General features: G+C 45.2%; 1 protein-coding gene across 2 annotated transcripts in view; it reads right to left on the bottom strand.

Moving 5' to 3' along the window:
• BDNF (brain derived neurotrophic factor) overlaps window positions 1–16,898 on the bottom strand; it is a 50,002-nt gene extending 33,104 nt beyond the window's left edge. The window contains exon 1 of one of the 2 annotated variants that reach the window (XM_063117339.1): window positions 16,554–16,898. The gene's annotated coding sequence lies outside the window, so the exon portion shown is untranslated. Of the gene's footprint in view, window positions 1–14,914; window positions 15,106–16,553 lie in introns of those variants that run through there. The other variant, XM_063117338.1, reaches the window with a different exon arrangement.
• Between the last annotated feature and the right edge of the window lie 4,523 nt (window positions 16,899–21,421).

The raw sequence follows: 21,421 nt of genomic DNA, 5'->3' as shown, positions 1-21,421 counted from the left end.
CTAGGCTGACAACCATTGCCCAGACAACCTTCTCTTCTGCAGCTCTCAAGACTATGGAGTGGGATGCCAGGAGAGCTTTGTCAACTTAACAGTCTTCCAGAATTTAAGAAAGCCATAAAGACTGATCTCTTCTGGCAGGCCTACCCAGTTGAATTTTAAGATTCCTTTTAATAATGTGCTGCCTTTTAATAATGTATTAGTTGTATATGTTTTTAATCAATTATATGTATTTTATGTTGTTTTGTATTTGTGTTGTACCCCGCCTCAATCCAGAGGGAGAGGTGGGTAAGAAATTTACTCCATATACTTTTGGACATAGAGTCCAATATTTTTCTTCAGGAAGCAAACAGTCTACCATGGGGGTTAGAACTGACAGCCATTATACCAAGCCTATATGTCTATGTTATGGTGAATTCTTAACTTTTGTAAATTGAAAGTGTGTATTACTGACGAAGGTGGAAACGGTGTATACAGTCCGGAATCATCGTTTAATACAACATTTATACGTTTCCCCTTGTTTATATTCTCTCATGTCCATGACATGTTTTTGTACTTGTTAATCAACAGTAACTCTTTAAACTTCCATTTGTGCATGTATGCTATGGTTGCCAATTATGTGGCGATGTACATTTCTGTGGCTTAGAGACTAGAGGATTATGATCCCACAACAGTGAGATATTTGCATCCAAGCACACATGTGATTCATGCACATTGTTCTTTAAATGTTTGCCAAATGTCTATTAAATATTTATTATTTGAGTACTGACTTAGATAAATCATATTGAGGCTTTTGGTATGTGTACAACACACTGGACTTCCCAGGCATAGTGCACTTAACTTTAGGAGTGTTGGTGGATCCTTTCCCTTTCTTTTCATAAATTCAGTGGGAACATAGTTACCCAGTCTTGGGCAAATTGTCATTTCTCAGCATCCAAGCCCCACTGCCTTCTTAGGCATAATAAAATGGAGTGTTTGTAAAGAAATAATACTTAAGCACTCTTTAACCTTTGGCTATATGGCACTCCATCCCAGCAGCAAAGGAACAGCTAATGTTGACTGTATTCTACTAGTCCTGCTAAAGAGCTTTTAGGTTGCATACAAGCCCAAAACCAAAGGATGGAAAAGGGGCTCAGGGCTGCCCATAGGTCTTAGTACAGTACCCCCCAAAGGCTTTGCAAGTCCACGTCTCACATGCTTTTTGCTAGCAAAGCAAGGATAATCCAAGACGGATTTCTAGAACAGGGTTGTTGAACCTCTTTCAGCCCGAGGGCCCAATTTTATTTCAGCAAAGTTCTCAAGGGCTGCCTTCCAGTGGTGGGCAGGGGAAAAGGCAAAGGGGGCAGGGTGAAACCACCAAATGATAGGTGGTTGGGGAAAAGGTGGTGGGGTCAAAGGAATGGGCTGTTGCCATTTGGGGCATCGCTGAGGACCAGACTGGTGCTCAAGAAGGACTGGATTTGACCCCTGGGCCTGTGGTTCCCTGCCTCTGTTCTAGAGGAATGTGCAGGACCGATCTGTCCAGTTGTGTCCCATTTGCTCCAAGAGCCGGTCACTTTAACAAATTCTATTGCACAGCAGAGAAGATTCTTGCTGCTGAGCTGAGTTTATGAAGACCAAACAAACATCAGCTGGTCTGAACTGCCTTAAATACAAATACTTAAACTTAACTAGTTTTTCCTTCCGACTGCTAGCTTAAGAATCTTTTCCCCCTGTAAACATGTTTAATGGCCTTTGATTCGAATCCAATGTGCTGCTTATTAATAAAGGGCAAACTACACATTACATACTGTCCCTCCACTCAAAATTGCAGCCTCCCAAAGCTGCTTTTCATTAACATAAGTAATCAAGAAAATAGATAAATAAATCTGGCAGGGGCTACATTGAACACATTTGCATGTACTGTGCTGTGTAGTTTGCCCCAAGGGTGAAAAGTAAAGGGTATATTATTTCAGTGCCCCTTGTGTCAGTGACATACAAAGAGAGTTTGTTCTTTCTCTTAAGTCAGAGCTCCGTTTTAGTTCATATTCAGAACAAAACACTCCAAGAAACAGTTCAATTTCGGGTAAGAGAGCGTGCCAGCATATAAACCTCTCTTCGAGACGATTGAGAGTTGTTCCATTAAAGCTGCAATTTTGCAGTGGGGGAGGGGCCTGAGTGATCATAACAATTATGCGAAAACAAGTCAATGCAGGTTAGTAATTAACCTATTAAAAGGGATATATCCGCTCACACAGGAACCTCTGCCACCCCGAACAGCACACAGAGCAAGCAACATTTCCAATGCAGTCATAAATCAAAGGCTGGAAACAACATCTGTAGATATTAAAGAGGCAGCCACTTAAAACGAGAGTAAGCATTACAGCTAGTACTAAAGATATTCTTTGCTCACTGTTCTAGTAGCATCCTGTTGACCTCTTGCTCCAAGAAAATAGCTTGACCTTATTCTAGCCACTACTGTTTTTAGAGGTACAGTTTTCCTCACTGCTGTAATTTGAGTTCACTGGTACTGAAGTGAAAGGTTGCTTTTGGACACAGAGTTCGATGTATGCGCAGTTATGGGATACATACAACAATAAAATCTGTTTTTAACTGTAAGATTTCCCCCTCCTTTCATTTTTAACCTGTCATTTTGGGATACAGTTTTCTGCATCAGGAGTGCCAAGCAAGTCAGCATTGTCATGTGGCCATCACAAATGAGCAGAAGTGGGAATGTTGCTCTCTTACAATGCAATCCTATGTATGTCTACACAGAAGTAAGCACCACTGAGTTCAACAGAGCTTATTCCTAGGTATGTAGGTATAGAATTGTAGCCTTAAATGAGAAACACTGGCCAGTTTCAAACTTGGGGGAACTGCTTTGGCTTTTGACCGCAAATGCTCTCGGTGCCCTCATTTCCAGCAAGTTAATATACTACCAATATCAAACATACATTTAAATACACAGCAGAGGGACTCTTGTCCTCCCTTGCTACGCACACACCCTTTTGCCTTCAGTCAAGTTATTTGGCTCAGAATAAAATGTTTGAGTCTTTTGGCTTGTTATGCCAACCGCAATTTAGAGCCTCCGAAAGATGACATCCTCCTTGTAACAAGAAAAATAGGGCTCTCACAGAGAGTGCAATTTTTTAAAATGGGTTTTCCAGCTGTGATTCAGTGAAGTCGAACACTAAGTGGCAGCACTACAGAGGGAAAATTGTTCCGTGTTGTTGAGTCTCAAAGAAAGGCCTTTCTTTTTATCTCTTTTCATTAAATAAACAATGGTGAACAGCTCTTTTTCAATTGCCTCATATTGGGAGTTAAGTAGCGGTTTTATCTTCAGTCCTGAGTAAGATAGACTGGCCTGAAGTCAGAGTTATATTTCCCCTGTTCTCTCTGACTAGGCCTCTAATCCTTCTTATCAGAAACAGCCCTAACACTAGACACAGCTGGGCCTAGGGCAAAAGAGATGGGCAGTAGGTGGGTAGGATGGCCAGATACCAAAGAGGACGGGCTCCTGGACCTTTGACAGTTTGCGTAGAGACGGGGATTTAAACAGGCACTGCTTTTCGAGCACACACACACACACATGACAGGCTGCACTTACTGTGAGCCAGTACTGGTTTGAGTGTCAATCAAGGACTGGGAAGGCTAGGGTTCAAATCCTCAGTCAGCCATGAAGATCACTGGGTGACTCTGGAACAGTCACTCCTCCTGCCTAACCTACCTCAGAGGGTTCTTGCATGTGAAGACAAAAAGTGTCTGTGAGTGGTGATGGTGAGGGAGAGAGCTGGAGAAATCATGTATGGCTGTACTGAGCTTCTTGAGGAAAGGCCAAGAGGAAAAAAAATGCAGTGTTAAACAAAACCAATCCCTTTCCCCCTGAAATTCCTTCTTCTATACAAATGAGTGAAGGGTACGGGAGCCTTGGACTCTTTTATTTCTGGTCACCATTGGTGGGTATGTATTCTTGTGTTTTTAACTGACACCATCAAGGGCTCAACGAAGCCTGACAGGAGCAGAAGAGGGCTACTACCCAAGGGAGTTCAAATAGTGCTTCCGCACAGCCTTCAAGCAATCCTCTGGAAATGGGTTGCTTCCTGGCCCTCCAACACCAGTCTTATCACTGGCTCTGAATATGGGGAAATCCCTGTCTTGCAGCTATGGCCTAATTTATACCAAGCAGGATATTGCATGATGAAAGCAGTATACAAAAGGCAGGAGCCACACCACTGCTTTATAGTGGTGCTGAAGTGCACTGACAACTGTTGGGGCCCATGACACATACCACATACCACTTTCATAGTGTAATATCCTGCTTGGTGTAGATGTGGCATAGGCCCCAACAGTTGTCCATGCACTTCAGTTCCACTATAAAGCAGTAGTGTACATCCCGCAGTGCACTTCAATGCCGCTATAAAGCAGTAGTGTGGCTCCTGCCTTTTATATACCGCTTTCATAGTGGAATATCTTGATTGGTGTAGATGAGCCCTAGGTTTCTCATGCTCCCCTGCAGCTTCATCCTGCACCATTTAGGTAACACTGAAACAAAAAACAACACGTTGGAGAGTCCAGTGATATGTCTTCCTGTGACAGTGTTCCCCCCTGCACGACTTCTCCCCTTGTTTTGGAATCCAGTGTGGATTTTAGGCGCTATCCCCCATCACAAATGTTTTAAAAATAAAAATAAATGTAAAAATATCTAATCAACTAGCTACATATCACCCATTGAGCTACAGTCTAGAAGCGTGCACCACATCTCTTTCATGTAAACGTTCTTTTGTCCCAAGATGGAATTAGCTTTAATGCTCTTTCCAAGGCCAGGGGTATCCAAATGTCACCATTTTCAGGCATGTGTGTTCTGAGTATAGCAGCAGACATTTCTGAACAAAGCTAGATCCGAATTATGAGTTGTGGCAATCAAATCTGGATTTGAAACATAGGACTGCAGACATAATTTATTCTGCTAAGTGGAATGGATGAAAAGTGCTTCTCTTTCCCTCAATATGACCCAAAATCCCAGGTCCCACAACAAATCAAACAACAGTCCACAACAGAAACCATCAGGGCTGGGTGCTTCCACATTAGAAGTTTTCTCCAGAATTAATATTATTTATTCAATTATTACAGATGATCTAGATGACATCACTGCCAATCTGTCTGCCCTGATATCTCCCCCTGCCATCATTATTTCAGGCCTGGTGTGTAGAGATCACCATGGTCTGGCAATTAAAAAAAAAATGATGGGACTGCTAATTAGTGCTGACTGTGGTCAGGAAAACAGTAGCCACAGTAACCATTTTCAGGTGTGTCCCTCCACACATATGTTAAAAGTGTGTAAGGGACATAAGAACATAAGAGCCATGCTGGATAAGACCAAGGGACCATCTAGTCCAGCACTTTGTTCACACAGTGGCTAACCAGCTGTCAACCAGGGACCCTCAAGCAGGACACAATGCAAGAGTATCTTCCCACCCATGTTCCCCAACAACTGGTGTATATAGGTGCTAATACTGGAGAAACATAGCTATCAGGGCTAGTAGCCGTTGATAGCCTTCTCCTCCAGAAATTTATCCAACCCCCTTTTAAAATCATCCAAACTGGTGGCCATCACCACATCTTGTGGTAGTGATTTCCATAGTTTAACTATGCACTGTGTAAAGAAGTACTTCCTTTTATCTGTCCTGATCTCCCACCAATCAGCTTCATGGGATGACGGCAGATTCTAGTATTATGGGAGATGGTGAAAAATGTCTCCTTATCCACATTCTCCTACACCATGCATAATTTTGAACACCTCTCCTTTTACCCTCACAGGGAAGATGCCCCAGTCCCTTGATCATTTCAGTTGCCCTTTTCTGAACTTTTTGCAGCTCTACAATATATATTTTTAGGTATGGTAACCAGAGCTGTACATAGTATTCTAAGTGTTGTTGCACCATAGATTTGTATAAAGGCAGTATGATACTGGCAGTTTTATTCTCAATTCCTTTTCTAATGATGCCTAACATGGAATTTGCCTTCTTTACAGTGGCTGCATTTTCAGTGGTTGATATTTTCATTGAACTGTCCACCACAACCGCAAGAGCTCTTTCTTGGTTGGCAACCACCAGCTCAGATCCCATCAGGTTATCCTGGGCAGTGTCATGCTCAGTGTATATGTGTGGAGGGAACACTGGAAAAGGACTCCGTTAAGGAGCCAATTTGTAATGCCAACCACTGAGAGGCACTGGGAAAATACTAATTAAATGACCAGCAACAGGGAAAAAGGGGGAGTTGCTTTAATGTACATCAAATAGTGAAGGAAAACATAACTAAACTAATTAAAGAGTTGGTAGCCAGGAGAAGCAAGAACTTTACTGAACTAGGGACTGACTTCAAAGCAAATATATCTTAGAATTGTAGCCCATGAGGATGGATATCATGGGTACTCCAAGTAGGACCTGCAACAAAATGTTGCAGTTCAAGTGCTACTATTCAGAGGTCCTGCCAGCCAGCCATGCCCTCCTCCGCCATACACCATTCCATCCCCACCCCCAACAGTCACTCAGTATCTGTGGCTACTGAGCATCCTGAGATCTCATTGGATTGTTTGTACTTCTCCAGTCTTTGAGGTTTCCCAAGTCCGCTAATACCTCCTCTTCACAGATAAGTGATTATGATTTGGCTACATAGGGATCCACAACTGGAGAATGAGTTTTCTGTTAGTATGTGGAATTGCTATATTAAGTGTAGTGTGGAAGTATCTTTTTGATTCTACTCCTAGATGCTTGTGGAGGAGCAATGCCTTAGCCAGGGACAACCCAAGACGTGTTGTCTCCTGAGGCAAAGAACAAGATGGAGCCTCCTCCCATCCCATATACAAAAGTCAACTGGACTGGCAGTTGAATCTTTCTTCAGCACTGAGTCTGGGACAGCATTCTCCTCCACATCTGAAAGTAACAGACTAACTTAGGGTGTTCAGAACAGGCCACATAACTACAATTCTCTTGTCCAACACCTTGCTGCTGCCTCTGAGCATTTGCCACCTGAGGCAGCCACCAAACTAATGGCAGGGACAGCCCTAGTCTCAGCAGTGTTAAAGAGCCATAGTATGGATGTACATCTGATGAAAAATGGAATCCCATCAATGATTGCTGCTACTTTCTCCTCCCTCCTTTTTCAAGCTATTGAGCAGCCTTTCTCAACCTGGATCCTTCTAGATATTTTGGACTACAACTCCTATCAACCTCACAGCATGGCCAATGGTTGTGGATGATGGTAGTTGTGAGTCAAAACATCTGGAGGGACCCAGGTTGGGGAAGGCTGCTATCGAGTTTGCCAAACATGTCTGGATTCATTTCCAATTGCCTCACTCATAATCAGATGCCAGTCATGGCCAGACACTGGGAAAAGCCTAGGTATGATGTGAAATAGAGCCAACTGATATTCATATGCTAAAGACACATTACATAATCCCACGCAGCAGCCTCATATACATGATGGAAACATCTGTCAGAAACTGTGTGGCCTCAGGAAGAAGACAGTCAATAATCAAGGGAACACCTTGCCAAAACAGAACAGAATCATTCAACAAGTATTCTGTGAATATCTGCCAGCAATATATCACCAAAATCTCAATATCAACCAAATAAAAGACGGGGCTCAAATGGGACCTACAGGGTATATTTTCCTTTGTTAAATCTAAATAAATAACCCAGACCTCAAGCATACTTGGTGCCACGCCTAATCTGAAAAAACAAAGTGGTAAAAGTCCAGATGTTTGCACCAGACCAATGTCCTTTCAACAATCGTCCCCTCAAAGCAGTGGAAATTGGTTGGGGAATGAACATCAGTGCTAGATGAACTGTACCACCACCCTAAGCACAGGGCAAAGATGTGCAACGATGGGGGCTGGAAAGATATTTCAAGTTGTGTATGTCAAGGATACACGGATTTTGTTAAATCCATTCCGTCTGTGTTTTGCAGATTGTCAAGCGTCTTTGGTTCTATCATCATTTGCTCATTGATGGAATTGGGTTGGTGGTTTTTTTTTACCAGAACTTGTGCTACTGAATTAGCACTAATTTGCATTAGCACTAATGCAGACTTGCGCAAGTGTGCATTCGTTAATGCATTTTAGCACAACTCCCCCCACACCAAGTGAGAAACTGGTCTGGAAGTCCACGGAGTCTATGTGACTCGGAAAAAGCTGGTCCACTGGGGAATCCAGAGGCCGGATTAATCATTTGAATCTGTTGTGGATTTCTCCAACATCCCTAATGTGGGTTATTTGAGGATTGCTGTTCACCCCAAACAAGCCATGCTGCCTGGGTTAGGATGGCACATAAAGCCACACCAGTGAGGGTAATTACTTATATTTACCTAGCACATGCTGAGCATGTGTGGCAGCTGCAACAAGCCACAGTGATGCGAACCAGGCCTGTGTGTGTGCATCTTTAAGGAGTCAGCCTCGGTTTCTAAAAGTGCTTTAAAGAAAACATTTCCTTCTAAAACAAAAACAAATTCATAGATGTTTTCCTCAAACTTTTGAGCACCAACGGTAAAAACGGTGTGATTTTTCCAGCCCTTGGCAAGGCTATCATAGAAGATGGACTTAAATCAAAAGTAGAATTACTTTGATGCTATGTATAGATGGCATGTGCATACAGACGGTCAAATTGTGAGCATTCTCATTCATGCTTCCAAACAGTGACTCAATGAGATTCACTTAATGGGACAATTTACACAAGTAATCATCATCTTCATGGATTTTTTTTTTTTTACTCATGCCACACAGAGCCCAGATCACTGCCTCTGTCTATGCATGCATTTATAAATATCACATTAGTTTCATTTCCAACTAGTTTTTTTTAATCAATCCATGAATTAAAGATAACACAGGTACTTGCTGTATGCTACCAGGACAGATTCTCTGCATACATTAAAACTCAGTTACTAGAAGCATAAATAAGTAATGATTATTGATCACAAAATGGCAATAACCTCAACAACAACAAAAGTATAACAAACAAAGTAAAAAAAAGTACTTTTGAAAAAAACAACTTTTAATGTTCAAGGGAAGAGGCTAATGGCCATTCTGGGAAAAAAAGAATGTACATGGTTGTAACACATTGCTCTTTTAATCTTATAAAAAATTGAAGAAATAGAGCAATCAATAGTGCATAGCAAAGCTGCCAAATAGTTCATTCATAATTTGGACATCCGGAAATAATTAGTAGGTAATGTTTTCAAAAGTACCACATCTAGGTGTCTTCTAACATAATCCAAAACACATTTACTTGGAAGTAGGGTCCATTGACTGTAATGTATATTAAAGGCGAGCTGATGTGAACAGCAACTACCACTGCAATCCCTAACACACTTAGGGGTCAGGGAGAGTCCATGGGGGGACATACTTCTTAGTAAACATGCGTAGAATTTGTGTCCTCACCCACTTCCTGGCCAGATCTACACCAAGCTGGCTATAACACTTTGAAAACAGTTTGAAAATGGTATATGTCATGTGTCCTGGGCCCGAACAGTTGTCAAAACTGTTATAAACTGTTTATAATTAAAGCAATAGTGTAGATCCTGCCCCAATCTCACAGGCATAAATTTGCTAATGGCCATAGGCAAGCCACTGTTATCAGCCTCGCTTCTTCCACTGGCAATAATATCAAAAGACCTTATAGGGCTGTCGTAAAAGTATACTCAACGTATGCAAACTGCTTTGAATGCACTGAAGGGCTTTATAACTGCTAAGGGTTAACTTACTTCCAAGCAGCATACATATAAAGCAGCCTTCTCCAACCCGATACCCTTCAGAGGTATGGACTTCAGTTCCCATCAGCCTTGGCTAGTCTGGCCAACTGGTCAGGAATGCTTGGAGCTGTAGTCCAAAGGGCACCCAGTTAGGGAAGGATGACATAGGGCTTAACCAAGGTGTAGATCAAATTGTATGTTCTATTTTCAAAACAACTTAGATCTTGAACAATCATAAGAATGCAATAAAACCTATGCTGAATCAGTCCAAGGTCCATCTAGTCCATCATTGTTCATACAGTGGCCTACCAGCTTCCCAAGGAAAATCCATAAGCAGGACGTGATTGCAACAGCACCCCCTGCTCCATGTTCCCCAGCAACTGGTGTACATACCGCCTCTGATACTGGAGAGAGCATATACCATCAAGACTAGTAGCCATTCATAGACTTATCCTCTGTAAATTTGTGTAATCCCCTTTTAAAACCATCCAAATTGGTGGCCATGACTACATCTTGTAGTAGTGATTTCCATAGTTTAACTATGCACTGTGTGAAAAGTTACTTCCTTTTATCTGTCCTGAATCTCCCACCAATCAACTGCACAGGATGTCCCTGGGTTCTAATGTTATGAGAAAGGCAGAAATTTTTCCCCCTATCTACGTTCTCCACACCATGCATGATTTTGTACATCTTTATTATCTCCCCCCCCTCCACACACACACTTTCCTTTTCTCTAACCTAAACATTCCCAGATGTTGCAATCTTTCAAGGAGCTAATTGCTCCAGCTTCTTGATTGTTTTAGTTGTTCTTTTCTGCACTTTTCCTGACTTTCAATATCCTTTTTAGGTGTGGTGGCCAGAACTGTAAACACTATTCAAAGTGAGTGCTTGCACCACAGATTTGTATAAGGGGTGCTGGTGGTATGACCTTGGCAGCTTTATTTTCAATTCCTTTCCTAATTGAACCTAATATGGAATTGGCTTTTTTCATTGCAGCCACACACTGTATCAATATTTTCATTGAGCTGTCCAACACAACCCCAAGATCTCTTTGCTGGTCAGTCACTGCTAGCTCAGATTCCATTGGGGTATAAATGAAGTTACGATTGTTTTGCCACAATGTGCATCACTTTACACTTGCTTGCACTGAGCCACATTTGCCAGTTTGATGCCATTCTCCCACTTTCAATAAATCTTTTTGGAGCTCTTTGCAATCTGTTTTTGTTTTAATCAGCCTAAATAATTTGGTGTCATCAGCAAACTTGGCCACCTCACTGCTCACACCTAATTCCAAATCATTTATGAGCAAAGTGAACAGCATTGGTCCCAATACAGATTCCTGTGGGACTCCACTGTTTACATTTCTCCATTGAGAGAATTCACCATTTATTCTACTCTCTGCTTACTGTTCTTTAAGCAATTTCTGATCTGTAAGAGGTCCTCTCCTCTTATTCCATGACTGCTAAGTTTGCGCAGAAGTCTTTAGTGAGGGACTTTGTCAAAAGCCTTTTGAAAGTCCAAGCAAAAATGTAGATCACTCCTGTCTACATGTTTACTGACACTCTCAAAGAACTCTAAAAGATTCCTGTGACATGGCTTACCTTTGCAGAAGCCATGTTGATTTTTTTTTCCAGCAGGGCTTGTCCTTCTATATACTTACTAATTTTATCTTTAATAATTATTTCAACCAATTTACCCAGAACAGATATTAAGCTAACTGGCCTGTAATTTCCTGGATGCCCCATTCTTTAAGTTCTTAAAGAGTGCAAAATTTTAAATTGCTACTACAGTGGCACAAGGCCCATTGAAATTAAAAGTGCTTATGCTGAAGGAAAAAGAGGAATTAAGACTCAAGGATTCACACTTCCAAATAATGGGCAGGATCCAAAGGGCTGTCCATACACTGGCCATTTTCAGCCCCCTTCTACCTATAGTAGGTTCTGCTATTTGGGGGTGTACATGTGCATGCACTCACCTCTTTCATACCTTTTAAGCTACTCCTAAGGAGGATTTCTGAAGGGCACCCAGTACCACTACAGACAGATGCATGAGCCTCTTTGGAGAATTACAGATTTCCCCCTGCCCCCCTTATGAAGGAAAAATACATTGTTACTGATCTGATAAAGCAAATGAGAGGAAGATGAATCTTCTTTATCCTTATGAGTGGAGGAAATATACAGGTTAAAATAAATTGCTTTTTAAAATTAAGTTCTCCACCTTCTACATATCCAACACAGAGCATAAGCAGTTTAATAATTCACTGGATGCATCCACACACAGTCTTCCGTCTACTGAAGCAGACAAAAAAGACAAATAACTTTATGGCCCTGGAATTCCAGTTATGGTAACCGGCGTGTTTTAAATTCCAGGAAAGGTTACATTTCAACAAGTGTATCTTTCCGTTCACTTACTGAGCCTCACTTGCTGGCATAGATGCATAATTCTGAGTGGCGGCCAAAGGGTTGCTTCCCGTTACATTCCATTTATAACCTCTGGCAGAGTGTCATACCTACGTAGCTATGCAGGCCCGCTGCCACTACCACACATCCCAATTCTCTCTGCAGCTACAACAACTTCATGCTATCCAAGTCATTCATATACTGAAGAATGAGTGAAGCTTTTTGTTTCATGAGATCTCTCTACAGATATTCAAATCTCATTCTGAATCATAGTGTTGGAAGGAACTGGAAGTAATACAGTCAATTCCCTTGGGGAAAAATGCTAGGATCACGCAGCTTTCAGCCCCAAATAGGTGAACTGGTTGTTGACTCGTTTTTCAAACATGGCACAACAGACTCCCATTCTCTAATTAAATATAATCATTCCTTTGCTGGAGTACTTCAAAGGCTAGACACTACCATTCTGCTTCCAACAGTGAACAAGCAACTAGATGCCTCTGCAGGGTCAGAAGCAAGACAAAATGACAATAGCCTCCCCTGTTTTGTCCACAGCACCTGCTACTCAGAGATAGACTGCATCTAAATATGAAGGTTCCATCACTCCGCCATCATGGCAAATGTGTCTATAGATGTATCATCTATGAATTTACCAAGCCCCTTTAACAGTGTAATCCTAGGCATGTTTTCTCAGAGGTAAAATCTGCCGTGTTTAATGGAATTTACTACCATGTAAATGTGTATAGGATTGCAACCTAACTCTTTTTTTTTTCATTTTTACTATAGAATAGGCACAGTGGGTCAATCCTGATCTAGCCCCGCTCCTCCCCGGAAAACTCACTAGGGTCCCAATCCAGTTTGGGGGCCCTGCACCAACTCTAGAGTAAAAATGTGTAGAAGAACTTGGCCTACACCAAGCAGGATATAGCACTGTAAAAGCTGCATGAAAGCAGTATATATATAGTATGTGTCAGTGGGCCCCAACAGTTGTCAGTGCACTGCAATACTGCTATAAAGCAGTAGTGTGCCCCCTGCCTTTTATATACCGCTTTCAACCAGCAATATCCTGTTTGGTGTAAATTAGGCCATAGCTGCAAGATAGGGATTTAAAGCAATATTTGTTAGCATTCTTTGCCCCATGTTGGGTTCACGCATTCCCTAGGGCCATGTGTTGTGTGAAGAATGACCCCCCCCCCAATATCTGCACTCATCTGTATCCCCAATGATAAGCCTCGCTCCCGCCCCCGCTACGGTCACTTTGTTTCTCTGTAAATTGCAGGCTTTGCTTAGTTGGGCTTCTGTACATGTTTTCGCCTTCATGTCAAGCTACGTGCCTTGCGTGTCATCGGAAAGCGCTCACCGGATTCTGGCTGAAGCTATGAACTAGGGGAGAAGTCCTCATTCGGAAGTTCAACTAATTTCAAAACCCTGACAGATCGCGCCAAGCGGCACGAGGAAATCCTACTCTGGATCTGGAGCCAATCTGAACCCGGGAATAAGGCGCGCGGGGTCTGAAGCGGAGACGGGACTCGCGTGGACGCGGGGAAGGCAGCGCTGCCTCCGCCTTCCCTCGCGGTCCGACCCGCCCTCTTCGGCTGGCCGTAAGGCGCTGCGCCTCCCTTCCTGACCAGCAGAGGGCCTCCTTTGCCATTAAAAACAGGAACAAACTCGCTCCACAGAACTATGGCCACAAATCCGCCGTGTTTGGCCAAGCGCAGGGCTGCTTGGGTTGTGGTGGCCCTGCAGTTAGTAGTAGCGGCGGTGGCGGCGGTGGCGGGAGAACCGCCGTTTCAGCACGGCTGCCCTTCTCTCTCCCCCCCCCCTTACCACTAACCCCTCTCCCTCACCGAACCCCCGCAGCTGCAGACCGAAGAAGCCGCCCGGCAGCTCCCCCAAAGAGGAGGGGAAAGCCCCATCCATAACGGCGGCAGCCAGCCACAAACGCGCCGCCTCTCCTGCGCTGCCTGCCCCCTCCGTGGGCCGTTTGCCTCCCCACACACAGTTTGACGGACAAGCCGGGGAAGCCCTGCCTTGCTCGCCTGCTAAGTGAGGAGGTGGAGGTGGGGGGGGGGTGGCTTCCGACGCGCGCCTGGCACGTTCCCTCGCCCCGCACCGTCGCTCAGCTGAGCTTTCCGCAGCCGCGAAAGTGCGTGGCCGCGAGAGCCCCGGGCTGGGAAAGTCCGAGAGGACGGGCGAGGGGCTGCGAGCGTGAGAGCGCGCGCGCGCCCCACAGGCTGGGCAGAGGCGGCAGAAGCCGAGGGAGGCGGCTGGGGGTGGGCAGGGGGCTGCCAAGCCAAGGCAGCGCACGAGCCGAGCAGGTGCCTGGCGTGGCTGCCTCGGCGGCGGGACTGCGGAGACCTCACCAGGTGGGGCGACGGACTCGCTCTCGCGTTGCTCCAACTTCCCCCGGGTTGGAGTCAACTCCACTCCACTCCGCGGGGCTGACTTCGGAGTAAGCTGACATCGCAGCTACTCCCGCCAGCGCCCGCCCCCCTTCAGCAGCCGCGAGCAGGGGATCGCCCTGGGCAGCCAGCCTGCTGCGCGCCTTCCACTGTCCCGTGCCGGATCCCTCCTCGCCTCGGTCCCAAACCAAGGAGTCCCCTCTTTTTCAAGAGGGGGAAATGCTCTGCCTGCCCCCACCCCCGTAGCCCACTTCTTTGGGCCTCCTGATCGGTCCAGAGACGGGGACAGTCTTGCTCGGCTCCCTCAGGGGAGCGGCGCTTCCTCGGCGCCTCCGGCTTCGGCTAGACGAGTCAACTTTCGCGCGGCCGCACCGCTCCCCTCCCCGCTGCCCCTACCTTGGCGTCCACACAAAGCCTGTTCGGGTCCCCTCCGGAAAGTCACATCGCCCGTCCAGTCCCTCCAGCCGCCTCCTGCAGCTCTAGAAACCCGGGCGGGAGGAAGCGAGCAGCTCAAATGTCTCATCAAAGCTTTATGAAGGGTGGGAGGGCAGCGGAGTTGTTGGGAGCCTCTGATCTCTTTCTCTCGCTCTTCGTCTCCCCCCGCGGCGGGCGTAGGAGCCTCTCGCACGAGCCGCCTGCCTGCCTGCGACACCCCCCACCCAGCCCGCCGCGGCGCGCCCCCCTGCCTCCTCGCGGTTGGCTTCTTCTCACTTAGAACTTATTTAGGTCTCCGTTGGGACTTCGATTGGTCAGGTTGCTTCCTAGCAGGGCCCCAGGCGCCCTGTTTAAAGACACCGCATCATCTCGCCCCCCACCCACCAGCCACTCATCCTGACGCCGGGCTGCAAGAAAGAGTTGGGCCTCTGTCCAATATGCCGTTTCTTGTCGCCAAGAGGAGTCCCTTTCGCCTCCTGCAAACTTTTTCATCCCTGCCTAGCTAGTTTTGATCGACGAAACGTCTCCTGCCCGCCTAGGGAATGCGCACACGACAGTGCCGAATGTGTGTGTGTGTGTGTGTGTGTGTGTGTGTGTATCTGTACCCCCAGAGATAGGATTTTCTGGCACCCTTCTCTCCCCATCACCGAACAATAAAGAAAGTCATTATCACCATCACCAACAGGAACACAACAACAAAAAAGCAATAAAAAGACAATAAAACCTACACTTGGAGAGAGTTACGCTTGCTTCTCAGGATAGTTATTAACCCCTAGCGCCCCCCACCCTCCCCGCCAGCCTGTTTGCAGTCTGAGGCTGGTAAGTCTTAATCTCGTCTTCATCATGAATCACTTATACGACTCCTCCAGAGTAAGCGGTCAGAGATTGCAGCCTGAGCCCGGTTTCCTTCAAGGCGGAACAACAAATAAGAGACAGACGAAACGCGTTTGCAGAGTACGGGTGGGGTGGGAGAGATCGGATCGGCACGAGGCAAACAGCCACCATACGGATAAAAGTTTTCTGGTTTGGTTTTGCATTTACGAAGGAGCGTTGAGAGAGAGGGAGAGAGAGGGAGGTTCCGAAATGCTAGAAATCTCTTGAAAAGCGGGAAGAATATTAGCTTACTCGTTAGTGCATTAAACAAACCAGATCCATTTAAATATAGCTCCCTCACTGACCTCTCCATAGTCTGCCTATTAAGAATGCAATCAAGATAATAACAAACATTCTTTATTAATGAAGGCTCCGGATAACGTTGCAACTAGTCACTTTCGAAGTGAACAGGCAGCGGGCAAACGCGCACACAATCCCGCCAGCCGGCGGATTTTCTCGCAGACAGAACAAGGCAGCCCAGAAGCAACCCCCAACTCACCTTTCGCCTGTGGTTTTTTTTTTTTTTTTAACGTATTCTTTTTATAAAGCGCCTACTTCCAAAAGTCAGCCCAGGGAGCGCCGCATGGGAGATGGAAAACGCCCCTCTAAAGGCGATCCGGCGTGGTTGCTTGGGGTGCGGGTTGGAGTACAAAATAATAATAATAATAATAATAATAATAATAATAATAATAATAATAATAATAATAATAATAACCCAGTCCCTCACCTTCTGGTCCAAATCTCTCTTGCAAGAAGCCGCCGCCGCCGCCTCGGTCCCCCCTCCCCCCTTTTTCTGTTTTTATGTCTCAAATACAGATTTAAATTATTGATAGTGGAAATTGCGTGGCGGAGGTGAGACTGGCCTTCCCCTGATTGAGTAGCTCCATCTGATCTTGGTCGGGACGGAGAGATTTCATGCTCGCTCGCTCGCTGGCTCGCTAGGGTTAGCTAGGAGCAAGGCTGGATCTGAAGCGAGCTCGGGCGCCGGGAATGGAGGGCGAGCCGGAATCCGCACGAGCGGTCCGCTCTCGACAGCCCTGACGTGGATGTCATATGATACCCCGCCTGCCTCCTACGGAGACACCACGACACGGATTACGAGGAGGAACCCCCACCCACCCCCACGAGTTGGTCTTTGGGGTTTTGCTGTAATTAGCTGGGAGCAGCCTGTGGTTGCCGCCCCTTGTAGCACGTGCTGTATGATGTCCTCGCTCCGGTTTCTCCTTCTCCTCGGGAAGGAGAGGGTTTCCCTACCTTGCCAAGGGGCACGTTTGTTGGGAAGTCCCCACGAATCTCTTGAAGTAGAAAACTTCTTTCCTCCAGCCATTTGATTTCAGGGATTTTTAAAGGCTGAAATTGTGTCGTTTCCGGCTGTGCTGCGAAAGCTTTGGCTTGAAAGGCAGCCTGGAAAGGCGTTGACCTCACTGTCTCCTCTCCACACCATCTCCTGACTGCACCACACCTTTCCTAGGAAAGGTTTGTATCAATCGGGGGCTGGGAAAATACTGGATTTCACAAGCTGTACTCTCAGGTGCAGATCCAGTAAAGGCAAGGCCTTCCATCCAGGCCTTTTCACATCCTCTTAAAAATGTGGAGAAAAGGCAGAGAGGCTATATCTTACATTAGGGGTGTTGAACCACTTTCAATCCAATTTCCTAAGTCATTTTTGGAGAGGCTTTTGGAGTCTGCCTTCAGGTGGTGGGCAGGGCCAAACATAAACTGGAGCAGTGCCAAAATGCCAGCATATTTTAGCTTTAAGCTCTTATTGCCAGAAACTAAGCCTTAGGAGAGGCATTTCAGTGTTTCAGAATGGAGAAAAACCTTTCCAAAAGCCAGGAAACAACATGATCAATGGTTGGGGAAAGGGGGTGGGGCCAGAGGAGGGGGTGTACCCTTGGGGAGTCCCAGAGGGATGGATTGGGAATTGATCCACTGGCAGGATCTCATCTGTATAGGAAATTGTATGAAGCCCATGTCGTCTTCATCATGGGTCCATTTCGCCACATGTGTACTGCTGATTTGTTGATGCTGCTGCCATTTGTGGCCTCTGGCTCCATGTACAGGCAGCAAAATAATGACGCGAGCATTTGGCAGGCTGCCGGCTTCATTCACTCAGCTTCCTATAGAGATGTGATGGGTTGTCTGTGTAGGAAAATCTGTTTTATGTGAAGTGGCCCTAAGAGGCTTCCTCAGAAAGTATGAAGAATATGTGTTCTTTTGTGTGGTCATTGGGAATATTCCTCCTTATGTAAAACTGCAACTTCAGGTGAAGAGGGAGGGTGTTCATCAGGCAGGTGGCGATGGCGATGGAGGAGGGGTAAGAGTTAAATGCCCTCTCCCCATCTGCCACAGTCCTGATCCTCCAAACCCCACCCCCACCCCCAACATGTCCATGTAAAAGACTTCCATGCAATTAACACCAAGCTTTATTTGGGCCTTTGGGACAAGAGAAAGTAGGCATGGGTGGCAGAAAGTGGATGAACAGGCACCATGCCCATAAGGAAAGGCTGGATTAACAATGAAATGAGCATATTAAGGAGTCGTTACCAATGAAGAACTCCCGACTGAACAGATTGATTTCAAAACTTAAGTGAATGAAATAAATATTCAAGCCCATGACATAAAACACCAAGGGAGGCAATCACACACACCTAGGTTGTCAATCAGCATCATGGCAACTGATCCCTGCTGCAGCAAAGATTGCTTTTAGGGGACCAAGTGATGCTTCCGGAATGAATTAAATAGGATGTCTAGTCATATAACACAGTCAGTATGAAAGAGAAGCACACTCTCCTAATTCCTCCCTGCTGGGATTGTACATTAAGGGCAGGAAAAAAGCCCTATAACTCCCAGCATTACCCAGCCAGCCATGCTGACTAGGGAATGCAGGGAGTTGTAGGGCTTTTCTGTCTAAACATGGATTGGACAGCACCTTAAAGTGATGGCTAACTGATTTACAATGGGTATAATCCATGTTCCATTTAGTTTAGTTTTTCTGCTCTCCCCAATCTGGCACTTTCTGGATATGTAGGACTACAGCCTTCATACTCCCCAGCCAACTTGGTCAATGGGTATGCTGAATGGTCAGGATGGAATTTATGGGTCAATACTTCTGTAGGGCAGCAAATCAGGGAAGGCTGCAGTTTGACTGGCTGCCATTCTTCAGGGTCTCAGGCTAGTCCTGTCATCTGAGCTCTTTTTAAACTGGAAATGCCAACAGCGGATAGCCCCAGAGTGAATTCACTGCCCCATTGACATTGATACTGGATGCCAGGGATTGGATGTTGGACCTTAATGCACGCAGAACAGCGGCCCTACCATTGAGAAGCAGCACTTTCCTTATAGTGTATAATTATGTGATACAGTAAATAGACAGTCTTTGAAATTTCCACCATTTTAAACAACAGGCAAGATTGTATTAGTTAAAGTGAAACACTTTCCACCACACCACACCACCAATGAAAAGTGTTATATTTAATCTACATAAAACAGGCTATCCAGGATTTTCTCTTTAAAAAGAAAGGGAAAGCCAAACCTCCACACCATAAACAAACTTTCTTCACTGTCTTTATAACCATCTGTTTGGTTAATGTGATTTGATCCCAGCTTGATTTCCCGAGAAGAAAAGGTCAAGAAAAATATATGAGCTGGATTCTCATTTCTTCTCGTTGTCAGGAAATCTAAATTAATCCTGATTATACGAAGGAGAGTGATGTCAATGAACTCTGGGTTCTGACAAGAGTATTTTTTTTCTATTAATATTTTTAATTGGCTGAGGTCAGTTCTAATATTACTAGCAGCAGTTTATGTTTAATTGCATGTTTCCTAGTTACCTATGTTCAACTATTCTCCCTCTTTCCTCCATACCCTCCATTTATAGGAATAGGAAGTTCCTTGAAATCAACTAGTTCTCAAGGCATGGTAAAAATTGAAAATGGATATTCAACACAGAATGGAACTTGTAGAAATGGCACAGAATGTCTTTGATCCTGGCTTCCTTGTACGACAACATGCTAGCTGTGAACTTTCTACCGATCTCTCTTATTTGTGGTGTAGCAACTTTACCCTAGGAGAAATACTATGGGTTTGAAAATGTGCAACATTATTGGTTCAATAAAGCATATTCTGTGTCTCCCAGAGGTGTCATTCATGGTATGGTTACTGCAAATACAGTTGGATCAAACGAGACAACAACTAGTATAGGAACCTCAGAAATAATAGAGGTGATCCAGTTTATCTGGTGTACATGTGGAATCCAGGTGCATACATAGGGCTTTCCATGAACATAGGAATATAGGATGCTGCCTTATACTGAGCCAGACCATGGGTCTATTCGAGCTAAGTGTGGCCTACTTTGGGCCTGTTCAGACAACATGCTAAACCATGGTTAGGCCACTAACCCTTTTTCATCAAATGGTTAATATGTTTAAACCGTGTTTATGTATCCACCATGGTTAGGAATGGTTCACAGAGCACGCTAAATCATGGTTCACATGACATGCTAAGCCATAATGTTTAGCTCAAAATGCTTAACCACCATGGCTTACTGTGTTGTCTGAGGCCAGTGGAGGCTGATGTCTCCGATTTTGGTGGGGCTGTGAATCCATTCTGGGTTTTAGTCAGAACCAACCAGAATTCTAAAGGAGCTATCCAAGGTGTTGAACCTAGCTCAGGGTTATGTTTCAGCACCTTGGATAGCTACCAGCATTTCAGAAAGGGGTCTTTCCCAGCCCTACCTGCAGATCCCTGGCAGGGATTGAACCTGGGACCTTCTATACATAAAACCTGTGCTCTCCCACCCAATTTGCTTGTGTGCAAGGGACAGTACTCCATGCACATTCCACTGTATGTGCAGAACCATTCCAACCATAGAACAAATGGGGGAGCCTCCATTCATGCTATTCAATGTCTACCCAGACATTGTGAGGCATGCTTTCCCTTGAAAGTTTTCCACTTGAAAAGCAAGCAGGGAATCTACCCATGAGTAAGCAACCGACCCTGAAGGATCAGCTGGAAAGTTGGCTCACTCACCCGAAAGCAGACATGTTTGTAAGAAAGTACTCCAGACTGCTCAGTCTTAAGCACTAGGCTGGAGCGTTCCCCTGCCATCAAATCTACCTATTTATAACTACCTACCTATTTATACCTACCTACCTACCTACCTACCGTTGTATATCTGGATGCTACATGTGCAAGGATCAGCACTGGAACACAGCACCCTAGAATGGCCCAGGAAGTAAAACTAAGTGACAACAAATTGCAGGATGAACAGCTGTCTTGGGGCCATATCAGACATGAGTGTGTGATCTGTGGGCAGAAACGCCCGAAGACTGAAAAAAACAGTAATAGCAGCAGGGCTAGCATCAAGGGTCAGCATGGTTGAACACTTGCCCAGGGTCCTTACCCCAGCATGGGGCTCACTGACAAGAGCCACCTGGAGCTGCTTTTCCTCTTTGCCATTGCTACCTGCTTGTTCACCCTGCTCTCTCTCTAGCCCAGGTAATGGTGGGGTGTGAAGGATGAGCAGCAGATGCTCTGCCTATTTGCCCTATTTGTCTCTGCCTGGCAAGCAAGCAGGCAGTAGCGATGAGGAGG

This window comes from Elgaria multicarinata, chromosome 2 (assembly GCF_023053635.1).
Source record: "Elgaria multicarinata webbii isolate HBS135686 ecotype San Diego chromosome 2, rElgMul1.1.pri, whole genome shotgun sequence".
Taxonomy (NCBI): domain Eukaryota; kingdom Metazoa; phylum Chordata; class Lepidosauria; order Squamata; family Anguidae; genus Elgaria; species Elgaria multicarinata.
This window is presented reverse-complemented; position numbering and strand designations above follow the sequence as displayed.